The 19,411-nt window shown below is 41.5% G+C and overlaps 38 non-coding genes and 11 pseudogenes across 38 annotated transcripts; all 49 read right to left on the bottom strand.

Annotated features, from left to right (window-relative positions):
* Window positions 1-244: 244 nt before the first annotated feature.
* LOC119561571 lies at window positions 245-363 on the bottom strand. The gene has a single exon (XR_005221312.1). It is a non-coding gene; the product is annotated as a 5S ribosomal RNA (ribosomal RNA).
* Window positions 364-637: 274 nt separating this feature from the next.
* Window positions 638-756, bottom strand: LOC119561628. Its single transcript, XR_005221366.1, has one exon. It is a non-coding gene; the product is annotated as a 5S ribosomal RNA (ribosomal RNA).
* Window positions 757-1,030: 274 nt separating this feature from the next.
* LOC119561627 lies at window positions 1,031-1,149 on the bottom strand. The gene has a single exon (XR_005221365.1). It is a non-coding gene; the product is annotated as a 5S ribosomal RNA (ribosomal RNA).
* Window positions 1,150-1,424: 275 nt separating this feature from the next.
* On the bottom strand, window positions 1,425-1,542 carry LOC119561654. The gene has a single exon (XR_005221392.1). It is a non-coding gene; the product is annotated as a 5S ribosomal RNA (ribosomal RNA).
* Window positions 1,543-1,817: 275 nt separating this feature from the next.
* On the bottom strand, window positions 1,818-1,936 carry LOC119561569. Its single transcript, XR_005221311.1, has one exon. It is a non-coding gene; the product is annotated as a 5S ribosomal RNA (ribosomal RNA).
* A 273-nt stretch (window positions 1,937-2,209) lies between these two features.
* LOC119561568 lies at window positions 2,210-2,328 on the bottom strand. Its single transcript, XR_005221310.1, has one exon. It is a non-coding gene; the product is annotated as a 5S ribosomal RNA (ribosomal RNA).
* Window positions 2,329-2,602: 274 nt separating this feature from the next.
* On the bottom strand, window positions 2,603-2,721 carry LOC119561626. Its single transcript, XR_005221364.1, has one exon. It is a non-coding gene; the product is annotated as a 5S ribosomal RNA (ribosomal RNA).
* Window positions 2,722-2,994: 273 nt separating this feature from the next.
* Window positions 2,995-3,112, bottom strand: LOC119561653. The gene has a single exon (XR_005221391.1). It is a non-coding gene; the product is annotated as a 5S ribosomal RNA (ribosomal RNA).
* Window positions 3,113-3,386: 274 nt separating this feature from the next.
* On the bottom strand, window positions 3,387-3,505 carry LOC119561567. Its single transcript, XR_005221309.1, has one exon. It is a non-coding gene; the product is annotated as a 5S ribosomal RNA (ribosomal RNA).
* A 275-nt stretch (window positions 3,506-3,780) lies between these two features.
* LOC119561699 lies at window positions 3,781-3,900 on the bottom strand (annotated as a pseudogene).
* A 271-nt stretch (window positions 3,901-4,171) lies between these two features.
* LOC119561691 lies at window positions 4,172-4,290 on the bottom strand (annotated as a pseudogene).
* A 275-nt stretch (window positions 4,291-4,565) lies between these two features.
* LOC119561692 lies at window positions 4,566-4,685 on the bottom strand (annotated as a pseudogene).
* Window positions 4,686-4,957: 272 nt separating this feature from the next.
* On the bottom strand, window positions 4,958-5,076 carry LOC119561565. The gene has a single exon (XR_005221307.1). It is a non-coding gene; the product is annotated as a 5S ribosomal RNA (ribosomal RNA).
* A 273-nt stretch (window positions 5,077-5,349) lies between these two features.
* LOC119561661 lies at window positions 5,350-5,468 on the bottom strand (annotated as a pseudogene).
* Window positions 5,469-5,729: 261 nt separating this feature from the next.
* On the bottom strand, window positions 5,730-5,848 carry LOC119561624. Its single transcript, XR_005221362.1, has one exon. It is a non-coding gene; the product is annotated as a 5S ribosomal RNA (ribosomal RNA).
* Window positions 5,849-6,123: 275 nt separating this feature from the next.
* LOC119561652 lies at window positions 6,124-6,241 on the bottom strand. Its single transcript, XR_005221390.1, has one exon. It is a non-coding gene; the product is annotated as a 5S ribosomal RNA (ribosomal RNA).
* Window positions 6,242-6,515: 274 nt separating this feature from the next.
* On the bottom strand, window positions 6,516-6,634 carry LOC119561623. Its single transcript, XR_005221361.1, has one exon. It is a non-coding gene; the product is annotated as a 5S ribosomal RNA (ribosomal RNA).
* A 274-nt stretch (window positions 6,635-6,908) lies between these two features.
* LOC119561651 lies at window positions 6,909-7,026 on the bottom strand. Its single transcript, XR_005221389.1, has one exon. It is a non-coding gene; the product is annotated as a 5S ribosomal RNA (ribosomal RNA).
* Window positions 7,027-7,306: 280 nt separating this feature from the next.
* LOC119561564 lies at window positions 7,307-7,425 on the bottom strand. Its single transcript, XR_005221306.1, has one exon. It is a non-coding gene; the product is annotated as a 5S ribosomal RNA (ribosomal RNA).
* Window positions 7,426-7,698: 273 nt separating this feature from the next.
* Window positions 7,699-7,817, bottom strand: LOC119561630. Its single transcript, XR_005221368.1, has one exon. It is a non-coding gene; the product is annotated as a 5S ribosomal RNA (ribosomal RNA).
* A 273-nt stretch (window positions 7,818-8,090) lies between these two features.
* On the bottom strand, window positions 8,091-8,209 carry LOC119561622. The gene has a single exon (XR_005221360.1). It is a non-coding gene; the product is annotated as a 5S ribosomal RNA (ribosomal RNA).
* A 274-nt stretch (window positions 8,210-8,483) lies between these two features.
* LOC119561650 lies at window positions 8,484-8,601 on the bottom strand. The gene has a single exon (XR_005221388.1). It is a non-coding gene; the product is annotated as a 5S ribosomal RNA (ribosomal RNA).
* A 273-nt stretch (window positions 8,602-8,874) lies between these two features.
* Window positions 8,875-8,992, bottom strand: LOC119561649. Its single transcript, XR_005221387.1, has one exon. It is a non-coding gene; the product is annotated as a 5S ribosomal RNA (ribosomal RNA).
* Window positions 8,993-9,267: 275 nt separating this feature from the next.
* On the bottom strand, window positions 9,268-9,386 carry LOC119561563. The gene has a single exon (XR_005221305.1). It is a non-coding gene; the product is annotated as a 5S ribosomal RNA (ribosomal RNA).
* Window positions 9,387-9,660: 274 nt separating this feature from the next.
* On the bottom strand, window positions 9,661-9,779 carry LOC119561562. The gene has a single exon (XR_005221304.1). It is a non-coding gene; the product is annotated as a 5S ribosomal RNA (ribosomal RNA).
* Window positions 9,780-10,053: 274 nt separating this feature from the next.
* On the bottom strand, window positions 10,054-10,172 carry LOC119561573. Its single transcript, XR_005221314.1, has one exon. It is a non-coding gene; the product is annotated as a 5S ribosomal RNA (ribosomal RNA).
* A 261-nt stretch (window positions 10,173-10,433) lies between these two features.
* Window positions 10,434-10,551, bottom strand: LOC119561648. Its single transcript, XR_005221386.1, has one exon. It is a non-coding gene; the product is annotated as a 5S ribosomal RNA (ribosomal RNA).
* A 274-nt stretch (window positions 10,552-10,825) lies between these two features.
* On the bottom strand, window positions 10,826-10,944 carry LOC119561561. Its single transcript, XR_005221303.1, has one exon. It is a non-coding gene; the product is annotated as a 5S ribosomal RNA (ribosomal RNA).
* A 274-nt stretch (window positions 10,945-11,218) lies between these two features.
* LOC119561560 lies at window positions 11,219-11,337 on the bottom strand. The gene has a single exon (XR_005221302.1). It is a non-coding gene; the product is annotated as a 5S ribosomal RNA (ribosomal RNA).
* A 274-nt stretch (window positions 11,338-11,611) lies between these two features.
* Window positions 11,612-11,730, bottom strand: LOC119561558. The gene has a single exon (XR_005221301.1). It is a non-coding gene; the product is annotated as a 5S ribosomal RNA (ribosomal RNA).
* A 272-nt stretch (window positions 11,731-12,002) lies between these two features.
* Window positions 12,003-12,121, bottom strand: LOC119561621. Its single transcript, XR_005221359.1, has one exon. It is a non-coding gene; the product is annotated as a 5S ribosomal RNA (ribosomal RNA).
* Window positions 12,122-12,394: 273 nt separating this feature from the next.
* On the bottom strand, window positions 12,395-12,511 carry LOC119561631. Its single transcript, XR_005221369.1, has one exon. It is a non-coding gene; the product is annotated as a 5S ribosomal RNA (ribosomal RNA).
* Window positions 12,512-12,785: 274 nt separating this feature from the next.
* On the bottom strand, window positions 12,786-12,903 carry LOC119561646. The gene has a single exon (XR_005221384.1). It is a non-coding gene; the product is annotated as a 5S ribosomal RNA (ribosomal RNA).
* A 274-nt stretch (window positions 12,904-13,177) lies between these two features.
* On the bottom strand, window positions 13,178-13,296 carry LOC119561620. The gene has a single exon (XR_005221358.1). It is a non-coding gene; the product is annotated as a 5S ribosomal RNA (ribosomal RNA).
* Window positions 13,297-13,569: 273 nt separating this feature from the next.
* LOC119561645 lies at window positions 13,570-13,687 on the bottom strand. The gene has a single exon (XR_005221383.1). It is a non-coding gene; the product is annotated as a 5S ribosomal RNA (ribosomal RNA).
* A 274-nt stretch (window positions 13,688-13,961) lies between these two features.
* LOC119561644 lies at window positions 13,962-14,079 on the bottom strand. The gene has a single exon (XR_005221382.1). It is a non-coding gene; the product is annotated as a 5S ribosomal RNA (ribosomal RNA).
* A 274-nt stretch (window positions 14,080-14,353) lies between these two features.
* LOC119561557 lies at window positions 14,354-14,472 on the bottom strand. The gene has a single exon (XR_005221300.1). It is a non-coding gene; the product is annotated as a 5S ribosomal RNA (ribosomal RNA).
* A 273-nt stretch (window positions 14,473-14,745) lies between these two features.
* LOC119561689 lies at window positions 14,746-14,862 on the bottom strand (annotated as a pseudogene).
* Window positions 14,863-15,136: 274 nt separating this feature from the next.
* On the bottom strand, window positions 15,137-15,255 carry LOC119561660 (annotated as a pseudogene).
* A 273-nt stretch (window positions 15,256-15,528) lies between these two features.
* On the bottom strand, window positions 15,529-15,647 carry LOC119561556. Its single transcript, XR_005221299.1, has one exon. It is a non-coding gene; the product is annotated as a 5S ribosomal RNA (ribosomal RNA).
* Window positions 15,648-15,921: 274 nt separating this feature from the next.
* LOC119561643 lies at window positions 15,922-16,039 on the bottom strand. Its single transcript, XR_005221381.1, has one exon. It is a non-coding gene; the product is annotated as a 5S ribosomal RNA (ribosomal RNA).
* A 275-nt stretch (window positions 16,040-16,314) lies between these two features.
* On the bottom strand, window positions 16,315-16,432 carry LOC119561642. The gene has a single exon (XR_005221380.1). It is a non-coding gene; the product is annotated as a 5S ribosomal RNA (ribosomal RNA).
* Window positions 16,433-16,705: 273 nt separating this feature from the next.
* On the bottom strand, window positions 16,706-16,823 carry LOC119561641. The gene has a single exon (XR_005221379.1). It is a non-coding gene; the product is annotated as a 5S ribosomal RNA (ribosomal RNA).
* Window positions 16,824-17,096: 273 nt separating this feature from the next.
* Window positions 17,097-17,214, bottom strand: LOC119561640. The gene has a single exon (XR_005221378.1). It is a non-coding gene; the product is annotated as a 5S ribosomal RNA (ribosomal RNA).
* Window positions 17,215-17,488: 274 nt separating this feature from the next.
* On the bottom strand, window positions 17,489-17,607 carry LOC119561701 (annotated as a pseudogene).
* A 275-nt stretch (window positions 17,608-17,882) lies between these two features.
* Window positions 17,883-18,001, bottom strand: LOC119561684 (annotated as a pseudogene).
* A 273-nt stretch (window positions 18,002-18,274) lies between these two features.
* On the bottom strand, window positions 18,275-18,394 carry LOC119561682 (annotated as a pseudogene).
* Window positions 18,395-18,672: 278 nt separating this feature from the next.
* Window positions 18,673-18,792, bottom strand: LOC119561673 (annotated as a pseudogene).
* A 273-nt stretch (window positions 18,793-19,065) lies between these two features.
* On the bottom strand, window positions 19,066-19,184 carry LOC119561681 (annotated as a pseudogene).
* Window positions 19,185-19,411: the final 227 nt, after the last annotated feature.

Raw genomic sequence — 19,411 nt, 5'->3', positions numbered from 1 at the left:
TACTCTGAATTGGAATTTCGGTCCTGCTACCTTCGGCCAATATTAAAAATGCTTTTAATCGAAATAAATGGACTGAAACGGTTTGGAGTCGTGTGCTTTAAGAAAAAAATCAGTGCAAGAAATAATTTTGAAATAGTCGAAATTGAAATTCTGGATAAATTTTCATTTGAATTTTGAATTTGCAGCGAAAAATGCTATTCAGATTGCGTTGAAAAATATAAAAGCGGCAAAAAGTTGTTGACGAGGCCAACAACACGCGGTGTTCCCAAGCGGTCCCCCATCTAAGTACTAACCGCGCCCGACGCTGCTTAATTTCGGTGATCGGACGAGAACCGATGTGTTCAGCGTGGTATGGTCGTTGGCGAAAGTCGGAGGGCTGAGCGTTGGCCTTATACTCTGAATTGGAATTTCGGTCCTGCTACCTTCGGCCAATATTAAAAATGCTTTTAATCGAAATAAATGGACTGAAACGGTTTGGAGTCGTGTGCTTTAAGAAAAAAATCAGTGCAAGAAATAATTTTGAAATAGTCGAAATTGAAATTCTGGATAAATTTTTCATTTGAATTTTGAATTTGCAGCGAAAAATGCTATTCAGATTGCGTTGAAAAATATAAAAGCGGCAAAAAGTTGTTGACGAGGCCAACAACACGCGGTGTTCCCAAGCGGTCCCTCATCTAAGTACTAACCGCGCCCGACGCTGCTTAATTTCGGTGATCGGACGAGAACCGATGTGTTCAGCGTGGTATGGTCGTTGGCGAAAGTCGGAGGGCTGAGCGTTGGCCTTATACTCTGAATTGGAATTTCGGTCCTGCTACCTTCGGCCAATATTAAAAATGCTTTTAATCGAAATAAATGGACTGAAAACGGTTTGGAGTCGTGTGCTTTAAGAAAAAAATCAGTGCAAGAAATAATTTTGAAATAGTCGAAATTGAAATTCTGGATAAATTTTTCATTTGAATTTGAATTTGCAGCGAAAAATGCTATTCAGATTGCGTTGAAAAATATAAAAGCGGCAAAAAGTTGTTGACGAGGCCAACAACACGCGGTGTTCCCAAGCGGTCCCTCATCTAAGTACTAACCGCGCCCGACGCTGCTTAATTTCGGTGATCGGACGAGAACCGATGTGTTCAGCGTGGTATGGTCGTTGGCGAAAGTCGGAGGGCTGAGCGTTGGCCTTATACTCTGAATTGGAATTTCGGTCCTGCTACCTTCGGCCAATATTAAAAATGCTTTTAATCGAAATAAATGGACTGAAACGGTTTGGAGTCGTGTGCTTTAAGAAAAAAATCAGTGCAAGAAATAATTTTGAAATAGTCGAAATTGAAATTCTGGATAAATTTTTCATTTGAATTTTGAATTTGCAGCGAAAAATGCTATTCAGATTGCGTTGAAAAAATATAAAAGCGGCAAAAAGTTGTTGACGAGGCCAACAACACGCGGTGTTCCCAAGCGGTCCCCATCTAAGTACTAACCGCGCCCGACGCTGCTTAATTTCGGTGATCGGACGAGAACCGATGTGTTCAGCGTGGTATGGTCGTTGGCGAAAGTCGGAGGGCTGAGCGTTGGCCTTATACTCTGAATTGGAATTTCGGTCCTGCTACCTTCGGCCAATATTAAAAATGCTTTTAATCGAAATAAATGGACTGAAACGGTTTGGAGTCGTGTGCTTTAAGAAAAAAAATCAGTGCAAGAAATAATTTTGAAATAGTCGAAATTGAAATTCTGGATAAATTTTTCATTTGAATTTTGAATTTGCAGCGAAAAATGCTATTCAGATTGCGTTGAAAAATATAAAAGCGGCAAAAAGTTGTTGACGAGGCCAACAACACGCGGTGTTCCCAAGCGGTCCCCCATCTAAGTACTAACCGCGCCCGACGCTGCTTAATTTCGGTGATCGGACGAGAACCGATGTGTTCAGCGTGGTATGGTCGTTGGCGAAAGTCGGAGGGCTGAGCGTTGGCCTTATACTCTGAATTGGAATTTCGGTCCTGCTACCTTCGGCCAATATTAAAAATGCTTTTAATCGAAATAAATGGACTGAAACGGTTTGGAGTCGTGTGCTTTAAGAAAAAAATCAGTGCAAGAAATAATTTTGAAATAGTCGAAATTGAAATTCTGGATAATTTTTCATTTGAATTTTGAATTTGCAGCGAAAAATGCTATTCAGATTGCGTTGAAAAATATAAAAGCGGCAAAAAGTTGTTGACGAGGCCAACAACACGCGGTGTTCCCAAGCGGTCCCCCATCTAAGTACTAACCGCGCCCGACGCTGCTTAATTTCGGTGATCGGACGAGAACCGATGTGTTCAGCGTGGTATGGTCGTTGGCGAAAGTCGGAGGGCTGAGCGTTGGCCTTATACTCTGAATTGGAATTTCGGTCCTGCTACCTTCGGCCAATATTAAAAATGCTTTTAATCGAAATAAATGGACTGAAACGGTTTGGAGTCGTGTGCTTTAAGAAAAAAATCAGTGCAAGAAATAATTTTGAAATAGTCGAAATTGAAATTCTGGATAAATTTTTCATTTGAATTTTGAATTTGCAGCGAAAAATGCTATTCAGATTGCGTTGAAAAATATAAAAGCGGCAAAAAGTTGTTGACGAGGCCAACAACACGCGGTGTTCCCAAGCGGTCCCTCATCTAAGTACTAACCGCGCCCGACGCTGCTTAATTTCGGTGATCGGACGAGAACCGATGTGTTCAGCGTGGTATGGTCGTTGGCGAAAGTCGGAGGGCTGAGCGTTGGCCTTATACTCTGAATTGGAATTTCGGTCCTGCTACCTTCGGCCAATATTAAAAATGCTTTTAATCGAAATAAATGGACTGAAACGGTTTGGAGTCGTGTGCTTTAAGAAAAAAATCAGTGCAAGAAATAATTTGAAATAGTCGAAATTGAAATTCTGGATAAATTTTTCATTTGAATTTTGAATTTGCAGCGAAAAATGCTATTCAGATTGCGTTGAAAAATATAAAAGCGGCAAAAAGTTGTTGACGAGGCCAACAACACGCGGTGTTCCCAAGCGGTCCCCATCTAAGTACTAACCGCGCCCGACGCTGCTTAATTTCGGTGATCGGACGAGAACCGATGTGTTCAGCGTGGTATGGTCGTTGGCGAAAGTCGGAGGGCTGAGCGTTGGCCTTATACTCTGAATTGGAATTTCGGTCCTGCTACCTTCGGCCAATATTAAAAATGCTTTTAATCGAAATAAATGGACTGAAACGGTTTGGAGTCGTGTGCTTTAAGAAAAAAATCAGTGCAAGAAATAATTTTGAAATAGTCGAAATTGAAATTCTGGATAAATTTTTCATTTGAATTTTGAATTTGCAGCGAAAAATGCTATTCAGATTGCGTTGAAAAATATAAAAGCGGCAAAAAGTTGTTGACGAGGCCAACAACACGCGGTGTTCCCAAGCGGTCCCCCATCTAAGTACTAACCGCGCCCGACGCTGCTTAATTTCGGTGATCGGACGAGAACCGATGTGTTCAGCGTGGTATGGTCGTTGGCGAAAGTCGGAGGGCTGAGCGTTGGCCTTATACTCTGAATTGGAATTTCGGTCCTGCTACCTTCGGCCAATATTAAAAATGCTTTTAATCGAAATAAATGGACTGAAACGGTTTGGAGTCGTGTGCTTTAAGAAAAAAATCAGTGCAAGAAATAATTTTGAAATAGTCGAAATTGAAATTCTGGATAAATTTTTCATTTGAATTTTTGAATTTGTCAGCGAAAAATGCTATTCAGATTGCGTTGAAAAATATAAAGCGGCAAAAAGTTGTTGACGAGGCCAACAACACGCGGTGTTCCCAAGCGGTCCCCCATACTAAGTACTAACCGCGCCCGACGCTGCTTATTTCGGTGATCGGACGAGAACCGATGTGTTCAGCGTGGTATGGTCCGTTGGCGAAAGTCGGAGGGCTGAGCGTTGGCCTTATACTCTGAATTGGAATTTCGGTCCTGCTACCTTCGGCCAATATTAAAATGCTTTTAATCGAAATAAATGGACTGAAACGGTTTTGAGTCGTGTGCTTTAAGAAAAAAAATCAGTGCAAGAAATAATTTTGAAATAGTCGAAATTGAAATCTGGATAAATTTTTCATTTGAATTTTGAATTTGCAGCGAAAAATGCTATTCAGATTGCGTTGAAAAATATAAAGCGGCAAAAAGTGTTGACGAGGCCAACAACACGCGGTGTTCCCAAGCGGTCCCCCATCTAAGTACTAACCGCGCCCGACCTGCTTAATTTCGGTGATCGGACGAGAACCGATGTGTTTCAGCGTGGTATGGTCGTTGGCGAAAGTCGGAGGGCTGAGCGTTGGCCTTATACTCTGAATTGGAATTTCGGTCCTGCTACCTTCGGCCAATATTAAAAATGCTTTTAATCGAAATAAATGGACTGAAACGGTTTGGAGTCGTGTGCTTTAAGAAAAAAATCAGTGCAAGAAATAATTTTGAAATAGTCGAAATTGAAATTCTGGATAAATTTTTCATTTGAATTTTGAATTTGCAGCGAAAAATGCTATTCAAGATTGCGTTTGAAAAATATAAAGCGGCAAAAAGTTGTTGACGAGGCCAACAAGACGCGGTGTTTCCCAAGCGGTCCCTCATCTAAGTACTAACCGCGCCCGACGCTGCTTAATTTCGGTGATCGGACGAGAACCGATGTGTTCAGCGTGGTATGGTCGTTGGCGAAAGTCGGAGGGCTGAGCGTTGGCCTTATACTCTGAATTGGAATTTCGGTCCTGCTACCTTCGGCCAATATTAAAAATGCTTTTAATCGAAATAAATGGACTGAAACGGTTGGAGTCGTGTGCTTTAAGAAAAAAATCAGTGCAAGAAATAATTTTGAAATAGTCGAAATTGAAATTCTGGATAAATTTTCATTTGAATTTTGAATTTGCAGCGAAAAATGCTATTCAGATTGCGTTGAAAAATATAAAAGCGGCAAAAAGTTGTTGACGAGGCCAACAACACGCGGTGTTCCCAAGCGGTCCCCCATCTAAGTACTAACCGCGCCCGACGCTGCTTAATTTCGGTGATCGGACGAGAACCGATGTGTTCAGCGTGGTATGGTCGTTGGCGAAAGTCGGAGGGCTGAGCGTTGGCCTTATACTCTGAATTGGAATTTCGGTCCTGCTACCTTCGGCCAATATTAAAAATGCTTTTAATCGAAATAAATGGACTGAAACGGTTTGGAGTCGTGTGCTTTAAGAAAAAAATCAGTGCAAGAAATAATTTGAAATAGTCGAAATTGAAATTCTGGATAAATTTTTCATTTGAATTTTGAATTTGCAGCGAAAAATGCTATTCAGATTGCGTTGAAAAAATAAAAAGCGGCAAAAAGTTGTTGACGAGGCCAACAACACGCGGTGTTCCCAAGCGGTCCCTCATCTAAGTACTAACCGCGCCCGACGCTGCTTAATTTCGGTGATCGGACGAGAACCGATGTGTTCAGCGTGGTATGGTCGTGGGCTGAAGCGTTGGCCTTATACTCTGAATTGGAATTTCGGTCCTGCTACCTTCGGCCAATATTAAAAATGCTTTTAATCGAAATAAATGGACTGAAACGGTTTGGAGTCGTGTGCTTTAAGAAAAAAATCAGTGCAAGAAATAATTTTGAAATAGTCGAAATTGAAATTCTGGATAAATTTTTCATTTGAATTTTGAATTTGCAGCGAAAAATGCTATTCAGATTGCGTTGAAAAATATAAAAGCGGCAAAAAGTTGTTGACGAGGCCAACAACACGCGGTGTTCCCAAGCGGTCCCTCATCTAAGTACTAACCGCGCCCGACGCTGCTTAATTTCGGTGATCGGACGAGAACCGATGTGTTCAGCGTGGTATGGTCGTTGGCGAAAGTCGGAGGGCTGAGCGTTGGCCTTATACTCTGAATTGGAATTTCGGTCCTGCTACCTTCGGCCAATATTAAAAATGCTTTTAATCGAAATAAATGGACTGAAACGGTTTGGAGTCGTGTGCTTTAAGAAAAAAATCAGTGCAAGAAATAATTTTGAAATAGTCGAAATTGAAATTCTGGATAAATTTTTCATTTGAATTTTGAATTTGCAGCGAAAAATGCTATTCAGATTGCGTTGAAAAATATAAAAAGCGGCAAAAAGTTGTTGACGAGGCCAACAACACGCGGTGTTCCCAAGCGGTCCCCATCTAAGTACTAACCGCGCCCGACGCTGCTTAATTTCGGTGATCGGACGAGAACCGATGTGTTCAGCGTGGTATGGTCGTTGGCGAAAGTCGGAGGGCTGAGCGTTGGCCTTATACTCTGAATTGGAATTTCGGTCCTGCTACCTTCGGCCAATATTAAAAATGCTTTTAATCGAAATAAATGGACTGAAACGGTTTGGAGTCGTGTGCTTTAAGAAAAAAATCAGTGCAAGAAATAATTTTGAAATAGTCGAAATTGAAATTCTGGATAAATTTTTCATTTGAATTTTGAATTTGCAGCGAAAAATGCTATTCAGATTGCGTTGAAAAATATAAAAGCGGCAAAAAGTTGTTGACGAGGCCAACAACACGCGGTGTTCCCAAGCGGTCCCTCATCTAAGTACTAACCGCGCCCGACGCTGCTTAATTTCGGTGATCGGACGAGAACCGATGTGTTCAGCGTGGTATGGTCGTTGGCGAAAGTCGGAGGGCTGAGCGTTGGCCTTATACTCTGAATTGGAATTTCGGTCCTGCTACCTTCGGCCAATATTAAAAATGCTTTTAATCGAAATAAATGGACTGAAACGGTTTGGAGTCGTGTGCTTTAAGAAAAAAATCAGTGCAAGAAATAATTTTGAAATAGTCGAAATTGAAATTCTGGATAAATTTTTCATTTGAATTTTGAATTTGCAGCGAAAAATGCTATTCAGATTGCGTTGAAAAATATAAAAGCGGCAAAAAGTTGTTGACGAGGCCAACAACACGCGGTGTTCCCAAGCGGTCCCCATCTAAGTACTAACCGCGCCCGACGCTGCTTAATTTCGGTGATCGGACGAGAACCGATGTGTTCAGCGTGGTATGGTCGTTGGCGAAAGTCGGAGGGCTGAGCGTTGGCCTTATACTCTGAATTGGAATTTCGGTCCTGCTACCTTCGGCCAATATTAAAAATGCTTTTAATCGAAATAAATGGACTGAAACGGTTTGGAGTCGTGTGCTTTAAGAAAAAAATCAGTGCAAGAAATAATTTTGAAATAGTCGAAATTGAAATTCTGGATAAATTTTTCATTTGAATTTTGAATTTGCAGCGAAAAATGCTATTCAGATTGCGTTGAAAAATATAAAAGCGGCAAAAAAGTTGTTGACGAGGCCAGGCCAACAACACGCGGTGTTCCCAAGCGGTCCCCCATCTAAGTACTAACCGCGCCCGACGCTGCTTAATTTCGGTGATCGGACGAGAACCGATGTGTTCAGCGTGGTATGGTCGTTGGCGAAAGTCGGAGGGCTGAGCGTTGGCCTTATACTCTGAATTGGAATTTCGGTCCTGCTACCTTCGGCCAATATTAAAAATGCTTTTAATCGAAATAAATGGACTGAAACGGTTTGGAGTCGTGTGCTTTAAGAAAAAAATCAGTGCAAGAAATAATTTGAAATAGTCGAAATTGAAATTCTGGATAAATTTTTCATTTGAATTTTGAATTTGCAGCGAAAAATGCTATTCAGATTGCGTTGAAAAATATAAAAGCGGCAAAAAGTTGTTGACGAGGCCAACAACACGCGGTGTTCCCAAGCGGTCCCACATCTAAGTACTAACCGCGCCCGACGCTGCTTAATTTCGGTGATCGGACGAGAACCGATGTGTTCAGCGTGGTATGGTCGTTGGCGAAAGTCGGAGGGCTGAGCGTTGGCCTTATACTCTGAATTGGAATTTCGGTCCTGCTACCTTCGGCCAATATTAAAAATGCTTTTAATCGAAATAAATGGACTGAAACGGTTTGGAGTCGTGTGCTTTAAGAAAAAAATCAGTGCAAGAAATAATTTTGAAATAGTCGAAATTGAAATTCTGGATAAATTTTTCATTTGAATTTGAATTTGCAGCGAAAAATGCTATTCAGATTGCGTTGAAAAATATAAAAGCGGCAAAAAGTTGTTGACGAGGCCAACAACACGCGGTGTTCCCAAGCGGTCCCTCATCTAAGTACTAACCGCGCCCGACGCTGCTTAATTTCGGTGATCGGACGAGAACCGATGTGTTCAGCGTGGTATGGTCGTTGGCGAAAGTCGGAGGGCTGAGCGTTGGCCTTATACTCTGAATTGGAATTTCGGTCCTGCTACCTTCGGCCAATATTAAAAATGCTTTTAATCGAAATAAATGGACTGAAACGGTTTGGAGTCGTGTGCTTTAAGAAAAAAATCAGTGCAAGAAATAATTTTGAAATAGTCGAAATTGAAATTCTGGATAAATTTTTCATTTGAATTTTGAATTTGCAGCGAAAAATGCTATTCAGATTGCGTTGAAAAATATAAAAGCGGCAAAAAGTTGTTGACGAGGCCAACAACACGCGGTGTTCCCAAGCGGTCCCCATCTAAGTACTAACCGCGCCCGACGCTGCTTAATTTCGGTGATCGGACGAGAACCGATGTGTTCAGCGTGGTATGGTCGTTGGCGAAAGTCGGAGGGCTGAGCGTTGGCCTTATACTCTGAATTGGAATTTCGGTCCTGCTACCTTCGGCCAATATTAAAAATGCTTTTAATCGAAATAAATGGACTGAAACGGTTTGGAGTCGTGTGCTTTAAGAAAAAAATCAGTGCAAGAAATAATTTTGAAATAGTCGAAATTGAAATTCTGGATAAATTTTCATTTGAATTTTGAATTTGCAGCGAAAAATGCTATTCAGATTGCGTTGAAAAATATAAAAGCGGCAAAAAGTTGTTGACGAGGCCAACAACACGCGGTGTTCCCAAGCGGTCCCCATCTAAGTACTAACCGCGCCCGACGCTGCTTAATTTCGGTGATCGGACGAGAACCGATGTGTTCAGCGTGGTATGGTCGTTGGCGAAAGTCGGAGGGCTGAGCGTTGGCCTTATACTCTGAATTGGAATTTCGGTCCTGCTACCTTCGGCCAATATTAAAAATGCTTTTAATCGAAATAAATGGACTGAAACGGTTTGGAGTCGTGTGTGCTTTAAGAAAAAAATCAGTGCAAGAAATAATTTTGAAATAGTCGAAATTGAAATTCTGGATAAATTTTTCATTTGAATTTGAATTTGCAGCGAAAAATGCTATTCAGATTGCGTTGAAAAATATAAAAGCGGCAAAAAGTTGTTGACGAGGCCAACAACACGCGGTGTTCCCAAGCGGTCCCCCATCTAAGTACTAACCGCGCCCGACGCTGCTTAATTTCGGTGATCGGACGAGAACCGATGTGTTCAGCGTGGTATGGTCGTTGGCGAAAGTCGGAGGGCTGAGCGTTGGCCTTATACTCTGAATTGGAATTTCGGTCCTGCTACCTTCGGCCAATATTAAAAATGCTTTTAATCGAAATAAATGGACTGAAACGGTTTGGAGTCGTGTGCTTTAAGAAAAAAATCAGTGCAAGAAATAATTTTGAAATAGTCGAAATTGAAATTCTGGATAAATTTTTCATTTGAATTTTGAATTTGCAGCGAAAAATGCTATTCAGATTGCGTTGAAAAATATAAAAGCGGCAAAAAGTTGTTGACGAGGCCAACAACACGCGGTGTTCCCAAGCGGTCCCCCATCTAAGTACTAACCGCGCCCGACGCTGCTTAATTTCGGTGATCGGACGAGAACCGATGTGTTCAGCGTGGTATGGTCGTTGGCGAAAGTCGGAGGGCTGAGCGTTGGCCTTATACTCTGAATTGGAATTTCGGTCCTGCTACCTTCGGCCAATATTAAAAATGCTTTTAATCGAAATAAATGGACTGAAACGGTTTGGAGTCGTGTGCTTTAAGAAAAAAATCAGTGCAAGAAATAATTTTGAAATAGTCGAAATTGAAATTCTGGATAAATTTTTCATTTGAATTTTGAATTTGCAGCGAAAAATGCTATTCAGATTGCGTTGAAAAATATAAAAGCGGCAAAAAGTTGTTGACGAGGCCAACAACACGCGGTGTTCCCAAGCGGTCCCCCATCTAAGTACTAACCGCGCCCGACGCTGCTTAATTTCGGTGATCGGACGAGAACCGATGTGTTCAGCGTGGTATGGTCGTTGGGCTGAGCGTTGGCCTTATACTCTGAATTGGAATTTCGGTCCTGCTACCTTCGGCCAATATTAAAAATGCTTTTAATCGAAATAAATGGACTGAAACGGTTTGGAGTCGTGTGCTTTAAGAAAAAAATCAGTGCAAGAAATAATTTTGAAATAGTCGAAATTGAAATTCTGGATAAATTTTTCATTTGAATTTTGAATTTGCAGCGAAAAATGCTATTCAGATTGCGTTGAAAAATATAAAAGCGGCAAAAAGTTGTTGACGAGGCCAACAACACGCGGTGTTCCCAAGCGGTCCCCATCTAAGTACTAACCGCGCCCGACGCTGCTTAATTTCGGTGATCGGACGAGAACCGATGTGTTCAGCGTGGTATGGTCGTTGGCGAAAGTCGGAGGGCTGAGCGTTGGCCTTATACTCTGAATTGGAATTTCGGTCCTGCTACCTTCGGCCAATATTAAAAATGCTTTTAATCGAAATAAATGGACTGAAACGGTTTGGAGTCGTGTGCTTTAAGAAAAAAATCAGTGCAAGAAATAATTTTGAAATAGTCGAAATTGAAATTCTGGATAAATTTTTCATTTGAATTTTGAATTTGCAGCGAAAAATGCTATTCAGATTGCGTTGAAAAATATAAAAGCGGCAAAAAGTTGTTGACGAGGCCAACAACACGCGGTGTTCCCAAGCGGTCCCCCATCTAAGTACTAACCGCGCCCGACGCTGCTTAATTTCGGTGATCGGACGAGAACCGATGTGTTCAGCGTGGTATGGTCGTTGGCGAAAGTCGGAGGGCTGAGCGTTGGCCTTATACTCTGAATTGGAATTTCGGTCCTGCTACCTTCGGCCAATATTAAAAATGCTTTTAATCGAAATAAATGGACTGAAACGGTTTGGAGTCGTGTGCTTTAAGAAAAAAATCAGTGCAAGAAATAATTTTGAAATAGTCGAAATTGAAATTCTGGATAAATTTTTCATTTGAATTTTGAATTTGCAGCGAAAAATGCTATTCAGATTGCGTTGAAAAATATAAAAGCGGCAAAAAGTTGTTGACGAGGCCAACAACACGCGGTGTTCCCAAGCGGTCCCCCATCTAAGTACTAACCGCGCCCGACGCTGCTTAATTTCGGTGATCGGACGAGAACCGATGTGTTCAGCGTGGTATGGTCGTTGGCGAAAGTCGGAGGGCTGAGCGTTGGCCTTATACTCTGAATTGGAATTTCGGTCCTGCTACCTTCGGCCAATATTAAAAATGCTTTTAATCGAAATAAATGGACTGAAACGGTTTGGAGTCGTGTGCTTTAAGAAAAAAATCAGTGCAAGAAATAATTTTGAAATAGTCGAAATTGAAATTCTGGATAAATTTTTCATTTGAATTTTGAATTTGCAGCGAAAAATGCTATTCAGATTGCGTTGAAAAATATAAAAGCGGCAAAAAGTTGTTGACGAGGCCAACAACACGCGGTGTTCCCAAGCGGTCCCCCATCTAAGTACTAACCGCGCCCGACGCTGCTTAATTTCGGTGATCGGACGAGAACCGATGTGTTCAGCGTGGTATGGTCGTTGGCGAAAGTCGGAGGGCTGAGCGTTGGCCTTATACTCTGAATTGGAATTTCGTCCTGCTACCTTCGGCCAATATTAAAAATGCTTTTAATCGAAATAAATGGACTGAAACGGTTTGGAGTCGTGTGCTTTAAGAAAAAAATCAGTGCAAGAAATAATTTTGAAATAGTCGAAATTGAAATTCTGGATAAATTTTCATTTGAATTTTGAATTTGCAGCGAAAAATGCTATTCAGATTGCGTTGAAAAATATAAAAGCGGCAAAAAGTTGTTGACGAGGCCAACAACACGCGGTGTTCCCAAGCGGTCCCTCATCTAAGTACTAACCGCGCCCGACGCTGCTTAATTTCGGTGATCGGACGAGAACCGATGTGTTCAGCGTGGTATGGTCGTTGGCGAAAGTCGGAGGGCTGAGCGTTGGCCTTATACTCTGAATTGGAATTTCGGTCCTGCTACCTTCGGCCAATATTAAAAATGCTTTTAATCGAAATAAATGGACTGAAACGGTTTGGAGTCGTGTGCTTTAAGAAAAAAATCAGTGCAAGAAATAATTTGAAATAGTCGAAATTGAAATTCTGGATAAATTTTTCATTTGAATTTTGAATTTGCAGCGAAAAATGCTATTCAGATTGCGTTGAAAAATATAAAAGCGGCAAAAAGTTGTTGACGAGGCCAACAACACGCGGTGTTCCCAAGCGGTCCCATCTAAGTACTAACCGCGCCCGACGCTGCTTAATTTCGGTGATCGGACGAGAACCGATGTGTTCAGCGTGGTATGGTCGTTGGCGAAAGTCGGAGGGCTGAGCGTTGGCCTTATACTCTGAATTGGAATTTCGGTCCTGCTACCTTCGGCCAATATTAAAAATGCTTTTAATCGAAATAAATGGACTGAAACGGTTTGGAGTCGTGTGCTTTAAGAAAAAAATCAGTGCAAGAAATAATTTTGAAATAGTCGAAATTGAAATTCTGGATAAATTTTTCATTTGAATTTTGAATTTGCAGCGAAAAATGCTATTCAGATTGCGTTGAAAAATATAAAAGCGGCAAAAAGTTGTTGACGAGGCCAACAACACGCGGTGTTCCCAAGCGGTCCCCATCTAAGTACTAACCGCGCCCGACGCTGCTTAATTTCGGTGATCGGACGAGAACCGATGTGTTCAGCGTGGTATGGTCGTTGGCGAAAGTCGGAGGGCTGAGCGTTGGCCTTATACTCTGAATTGGAATTTCGGTCCTGCTACCTTCGGCCAATATTAAAAATGCTTTTAATCGAAATAAATGGACTGAAACGGTTTGGAGTCGTGTGCTTTAAGAAAAAAATCAGTGCAAGAAATAATTTTGAAATAGTCGAAATTGAAATTCTGGATAAATTTTTCATTTGAATTTTGAATTTGCAGCGAAAAATGCTATTCAGATTGCGTTGAAAAATATAAAAGCGGCAAAAAGTTGTTGACGAGGCCAACAACACGCGGTGTTCCCAAGCGGTCCCTCATCTAAGTACTAACCGCGCCCGACGCTGCTTAATTTCGGTGATCGGACGAGAACCGATGTGTTCAGCGTGGTATGGTCGTTGGCGAAAGTCGGAGGGCTGAGCGTTGGCCTTATACTCTGAATTGGAATTTCGGTCCTGCTACCTTCGGCCAATATTAAAAATGCTTTTAATCGAAATAAATGGACTGAAACGGTTTGGAGTCGTGTGCTTTAAGAAAAAAATCAGTGCAAGAAATAATTTTGAAATAGTCGAAATTGAAATTCTGGATAAATTTTCATTTGAATTTTGAATTTGCAGCGAAAAATGCTATTCAGATTGCGTTGAAAAATATAAAAGCGGCAAAAAGTTGTTGACGAGGCCAACAACACGCGGTGTTCCCAAGCGGTCCCCATCTAAGTACTAACCGCGCCCGACGCTGCTTAATTTCGGTGATCGGACGAGAACCGATGTGTTCAGCGTGGTATGGTCGTTGGCGAAAGTCGGAGGGCTGAGCGTTGGCCTTATACTCTGAATTGGAATTTCGGTCCTGCTACCTTCGGCCAATATTAAAAATGCTTTTAATCGAAATAAATGGACTGAAACGGTTTGGAGTCGTGTGCTTTAAGAAAAAAATCAGTGCAAGAAATAATTTTGAAATAGTCGAAATTGAAATTCTGGATAAATTTTTCATTTGAATTTTGAATTTGCAGCGAAAAATGCTATTCAGATTGCGTTGAAAAATATAAAAGCGGCAAAAAGTTGTTGACGAGGCCAACAACACGCGGTGTTCCCAAGCGGTCCCCATCTAAGTACTAACCGCGCCCGACGCTGCTTAATTTCGGTGATCGGACGAGAACCGATGTGTTCAGCGTGGTATGGTCGTTGGCGAAAGTCGGAGGGCTGAGCGTTGGCCTTATACTCTGAATTGGAATTTCGGTCCTGCTACCTTCGGCCAATATTAAAAATGCTTTTAATCGAAATAAATGGACTGAAACGGTTTGGAGTCGTGTGCTTTAAGAAAAAAATCAGTGCAAGAAATAATTTTGAAATAGTCGAAATTGAAATTCTGGATAAATTTTTCATTTGAATTTTGAATTTGCAGCGAAAAATGCTATTCAGATTGCGTTGAAAAATATAAAAGCGGCAAAAAGTTGTTGACGAGGCCAACAACACGCGGTGTTCCCAAGCGGTCCCCCATCTAAGTACTAACCGCGCCCGACGCTGCTTAATTTCGGTGATCGGACGAGAACCGATGTGTTCAGCGTGGTATGGTCGTTGGCGAAAGTCGGAGGGCTGAGCGTTGGCCTTATACTCTGAATTGGAATTTCGGTCCTGCTACCTTCGGCCAATATTAAAAATGCTTTTAATCGAAATAAATGGACTGAAACGGTTTGGAGTCGTGTGCTTTAAGAAAAAAATCAGTGCAAGAAATAATTTTGAAATAGTCGAAATTGAAATTCTGGATAAATTTTTCATTTGAATTTTGAATTTGCAGCGAAAAATGCTATTCAGATTGCGTTGAAAAATATAAAGCGGCAAAAAGTTGTTGACGAGGCCAACAACACGCGGTGTTCCCAAGCGGTCCCCATCTAAGTACTAACGCGCCCGACGCTGCTTAATTTCGGTGATCGGACGAGAACCGATGTGTTCAGCGTGGTATGGTCGTTGGCGAAAGTCGGAGGGCTGAGCGTTGGCCTTATACTCTGAATTGGAATTTCGGTCCTGCTACCTTCGGCCAATATTAAAAATGCTTTTAATCGAAATAAATGGACTGAAACGGTTTGGAGTCGTGTGCTTTAAGAAAAAAATCAGTGCAAGAAATAATTTTGAAATAGTCGAAATTGAAATTCTGGATAAATTTTTCATTTGAATTTTGAATTTGCAGCGAAAAATGCTATTCAGATTGCGTTGAAAAATATAAAAGCGGCAAAAAGTTGTTGACGAGGCCAACAACACGCGGTGTTCCCAAGCGGTCCCTCATCTAAGTACTAACCGCGCCCGACGCTGCTTAATTTCGGTGATCGGACGAGAACCGATGTGTTCAGCGTGGTATGGTCGTGGGCGAAAGTCGGAGGGCTGAGCGTTGGCCTTATACTCTGAATTGGAATTTCGGTCCTGCTACCTTCGGCCAATATTAAAAATGCTTTTAATCGAAATAAATGGACTGAAACGGTTTGGAGTCGTGTGCTTTAAGAAAAAAATCAGTGCAAGAAATAATTTGAAATAGTCGAAATTGAAATTCTGGATAAATTTTTCATTTGAATTTTGAATTTGCAGCGAAAAATGCTATTCAGATTGCGTTGAAAAATATAAAAGCGGCAAAAAGTTGTTGACGAGGCCAACAACACGCGGTGTTCCCAAGCGGTCCCCCATCTAAGTACTAACCGCGCCCGACGCTGCTTAATTTCGGTGATCGGACGAGAACCGATGTGTTCAGCGTGGTATGGTCGTTGGCGAAAGTCGGAGGGCTGAGCGTTGGCCTTATACTCTGAATTGGAATTTCGGTCCTGCTACCTTCGGCCAATATTAAAAATGCTTTTAATCGAAATAAATGGACTGAAACGGTTTGGAGTCGTGTGCTTTAAGAAAAAAATCAGTGCAAGAAATAATTTTGAAATAGTCGAAATTGAAATTCTGGATAAATTTTTCATTTGAAATTTGAATTTGCAGCGAAAAATGCTATTCAGATTGCGTTGAAAAATATAAAAGCGGCAAAAAGTTGTTGACGAGGCCAACAACACGCGGTGTTCCCAAGCGGTCCCCATCTAAGTACTAACCGCGCCCGACGCTGCTTAATTTCGGTGATCGGACGAGAACCGATGTGTTCAGCGTGGTATGGTCGTTGGCGAAAGTCGGAGGGCTGAGCGTTGGCCTTATACTCTGAATTGGAATTTCGGTCCTGCTACCTTCGGCCAATATTAAAAATGCTTTTAATCGAAATAAATGGACTGAAACGGTTTGGAGTCGTGTGCTTTAAGAAAAAAAATCAGTGCAAGAAATAATTTTGAAATAGTCGAAATTGAAATTCTGGATAAATTTTTCATTTGAATTTTGAATTTGCAGCGAAAAATGCTATTCAGATTGCGTTGAAAAATATAAAAGCGGCAAAAAGTTGTTGACGAGGCCAACAACACGCGGTGTTCCCAAGCGGTCCCCATCTAAGTACTAACCGCGCCCGACGCTGCTTAATTTCGGTGATCGGACGAGAACCGATGTGTTCAGCGTGGTATGGTCGTTGGCGAAAGTCGGAGGGCTGAGCGTTGGCCTTATACTCTGAATTGGAATTTCGGTCCTGCTACCTTCGGCCAATATTAAAAATGCTTTTAATCGAAATAAATGGACTGAAACGGTTTGGAGTCGTGTGCTTTAAGAAAAAAATCAGTGCAAGAAATAATTTTGAAATAGTCGAAATTGAAATTCTGGATAAATTTTCATTTGAATTTTGAATTTGCAGCGAAAAATGCTATTCAGATTGCGTTGAAAAATATAAAAGCGGCAAAAAGTTGTTGACGAGGCCAACAACACGCGGTGTTCCCAAGCGGTCCCCATCTAAGTACTAACCGCGCCCGACGCTGCTTAATTTCGGTGATCGGACGAGAACCGATGTGTTCAGCGTGGTATGGTCGTTGGCGAAAGTCGGAGGGCTGAGCGTTGGCCTTATACTCTGAATTGGAATTTCGGTCCTGCTACCTTCGGCCAATATTAAAAATGCTTTTAATCGAAATAAATGGACTGAAACGGTTTGGAGTCGTGTGCTTTAAGAAAAAAATCAGTGCAAGAAATAATTTTGAAATAGTCGAAATTGAAATTCTGGATAAATTTTCATTTGAATTTTGAATTTGCAGCGAAAAATGCTATTCAGATTGCGTTGAAAAATATAAAAGCGGCAAAAAGTTGTTGACGAGGCCAACAACACGCGGTGTTCCCAAGCGGTCCCCATCTAAGTACTAACCGCGCCCGACGCTGCTTAATTTCGGTGATCGGACGAGAACCGATGTGTTCAGCGTGGTATGGTCGTTGGCGAAAGTCGGAGGGCTGAGCGTTGGCCTTATACTCTGAATTGGAATTTCGGTCCTGCTACCTTCGGCCAATATTAAAAATGCTTTTAATCGAAATAAATGGACTGAAACGGTTTGGAGTCGTGTGCTTTAAGAAAAAAATCAGTGCAAGAAATAATTTTGAAATAGTCGAAATTGAAATTCTGGATAAATTTTTCATTTGAATTTTGAATTTGCAGCGAAAAATGCTATTCAGATTGCGTTGAAAAATATAAAAGCGGCAAAAAGTTGTTGACGAGGCCAACAACACGCGGTGTTCCAAGCGGTCCCCATCTAAGTACTAACCGCGCCCGACGCTGCTTAATTTCGGTGATCGGACGAGAACCGATGTGTTCAGCGTGGTATGGGGTCGTTGGCGAAAGTCGGAGGGCTGAGCGTTGGCCTTATACTCTGAATTGGAATTTCGGTCCTGCTACCTTCGGCCAATATTAAAAAATGCTTTTAATCGAAATAAATGGACTGAAACGGTTTGGAGTCGTGTGCTTAAGAAAAAAAATCAGTGCAAAATAATTTTGAATAGTCGAAATTGAAATTCTGGATAAATTTTTCATTTGAATTTTGAATTTGCAGCGAAAAAAATGCTATTCAATTGCGTTGAAAAAATATAAAAGCGGCAAAAAAGTTGTTGACGAGGCCAACAACACGCGGTGTTCCCAAGCGGTCCCCATCTAAGTACTAACCGCGCCCGACGCTGCTTAATTTTCGGTGATCGGACGAGAACCGATGTGTTCAGCGTGGTATGGTCGTTGGCGAAAGTCGGAGGGCTGAGCGTTGGCCTTATACTCTGAATTGGAATTTCGGTCCTGCTACCTTCGGCCAATATTAAAAATGCTTTTAATCGAAATAAATGGACTGAAACGGTTTGGAGTCGTGTGCTTTAGAAAAAAATCAGTGCAAGAAATAATTTTGAAATAGTCGAAATTGAAATTCTGGATAAATTTTTCATTTGAATTTTGAATTTGCAGCGAAAAATGCTATTCAGATTGCGTTGAAAAATATAAAAGCGGCAAAAAGTTGTTGACGAGGCCAACAACACGCGGTGTTCCCAAGCGGTCCCTCATCTAAGTACTAAACCGCGCCCGACGCTGCTTAATTTCGGTGATCGGACGAGAACCGATGTGTTCAGCGTGGTATGGTCGTTGGCGAAAGTCGGAGGGCTGAGCGTTGGCCTTATACTCTGAATTGGAATTTCCGGTCCTGCTACCTTCGGCCAATATTAAAAAATGCTTTTAATCGAAATAAATGGACTGAAACGGTTTGGAGTCGTGTGCTTTAAGAAAAAAATCAGTGCAAGAAATAATTTTGAAATAGTCGAAATTGAAATTCTGGATAAATTTTTCATTTGAATTTGAATTTGCAGCGAAAAAATGCTATTCAGATTGCGTTGGAAAAAATATAAAAGCGGCAAAAAGTTGTTGACGAGGCCAACAACACGCGGTGTTCCCAAGCGGTCCCTCATCTAAGTACTAACCGCGCCCGAACGCTGCTTAATTTCGGTGATCGGACGAGAACCGATGTGTTCAGCGTGGTATGGTCGTTGGCGAAAGTCGGAGGGCTGAGCGTTGGCCTTATACTCTGAATTGGAATTTCGGTCCTGCTACCTTCGGCCAATATTAAAAATGCTTTTAATCGAAATAAATGGACTGAAACGGTTTGGAGTCGTGTGCTTTAAGAAAAAAATCAGTGCAAGAAATAATTTGAAATAGTCGAAATTGAAATTCTGGATAAATTTTTCATTTGAATTTTGAATTTGCAGCGAAAAATGCTATTCAGATTGCGTTGAAAAATATAAAAGCGGCAAAAAGTTGTTGACGAGGCCAACAACACGCGGTGTTCCCAAGCGGTCCCTCATCTAAGTACTAACCGCGCCCGACGCTGCTTAATTTCGGTGATCGGACGAGAACCGATGTGTTCAGCGTGTTATGGTCGTTGGCGAAAGTCGGAGGGCTGAGCGTTGGCCTTATACTCTGAATTGGAATTTCGGTCCTGCTACCTTCGGCCAATATTAAAAATGCTTTAATCGAAATAAATGGACTGAAACGGTTTGGAGTCGTGTGCTTTAAGAAAAAAATCAGTGCAAGAAATAATTTTGAAATAGTCGAAATTGAAATTCTGGATAAATTTTTCATTTGAAATTTTGAATTTGCAGCGAAAAATGCTA

Source organism: Drosophila subpulchrella, unplaced genomic scaffold (assembly GCF_014743375.2).
Source record: "Drosophila subpulchrella strain 33 F10 #4 breed RU33 unplaced genomic scaffold, RU_Dsub_v1.1 Primary Assembly Seq359, whole genome shotgun sequence".
In the NCBI taxonomy this organism is placed as follows: domain Eukaryota; kingdom Metazoa; phylum Arthropoda; class Insecta; order Diptera; family Drosophilidae; genus Drosophila; species Drosophila subpulchrella.
This window is presented reverse-complemented; position numbering and strand designations above follow the sequence as displayed.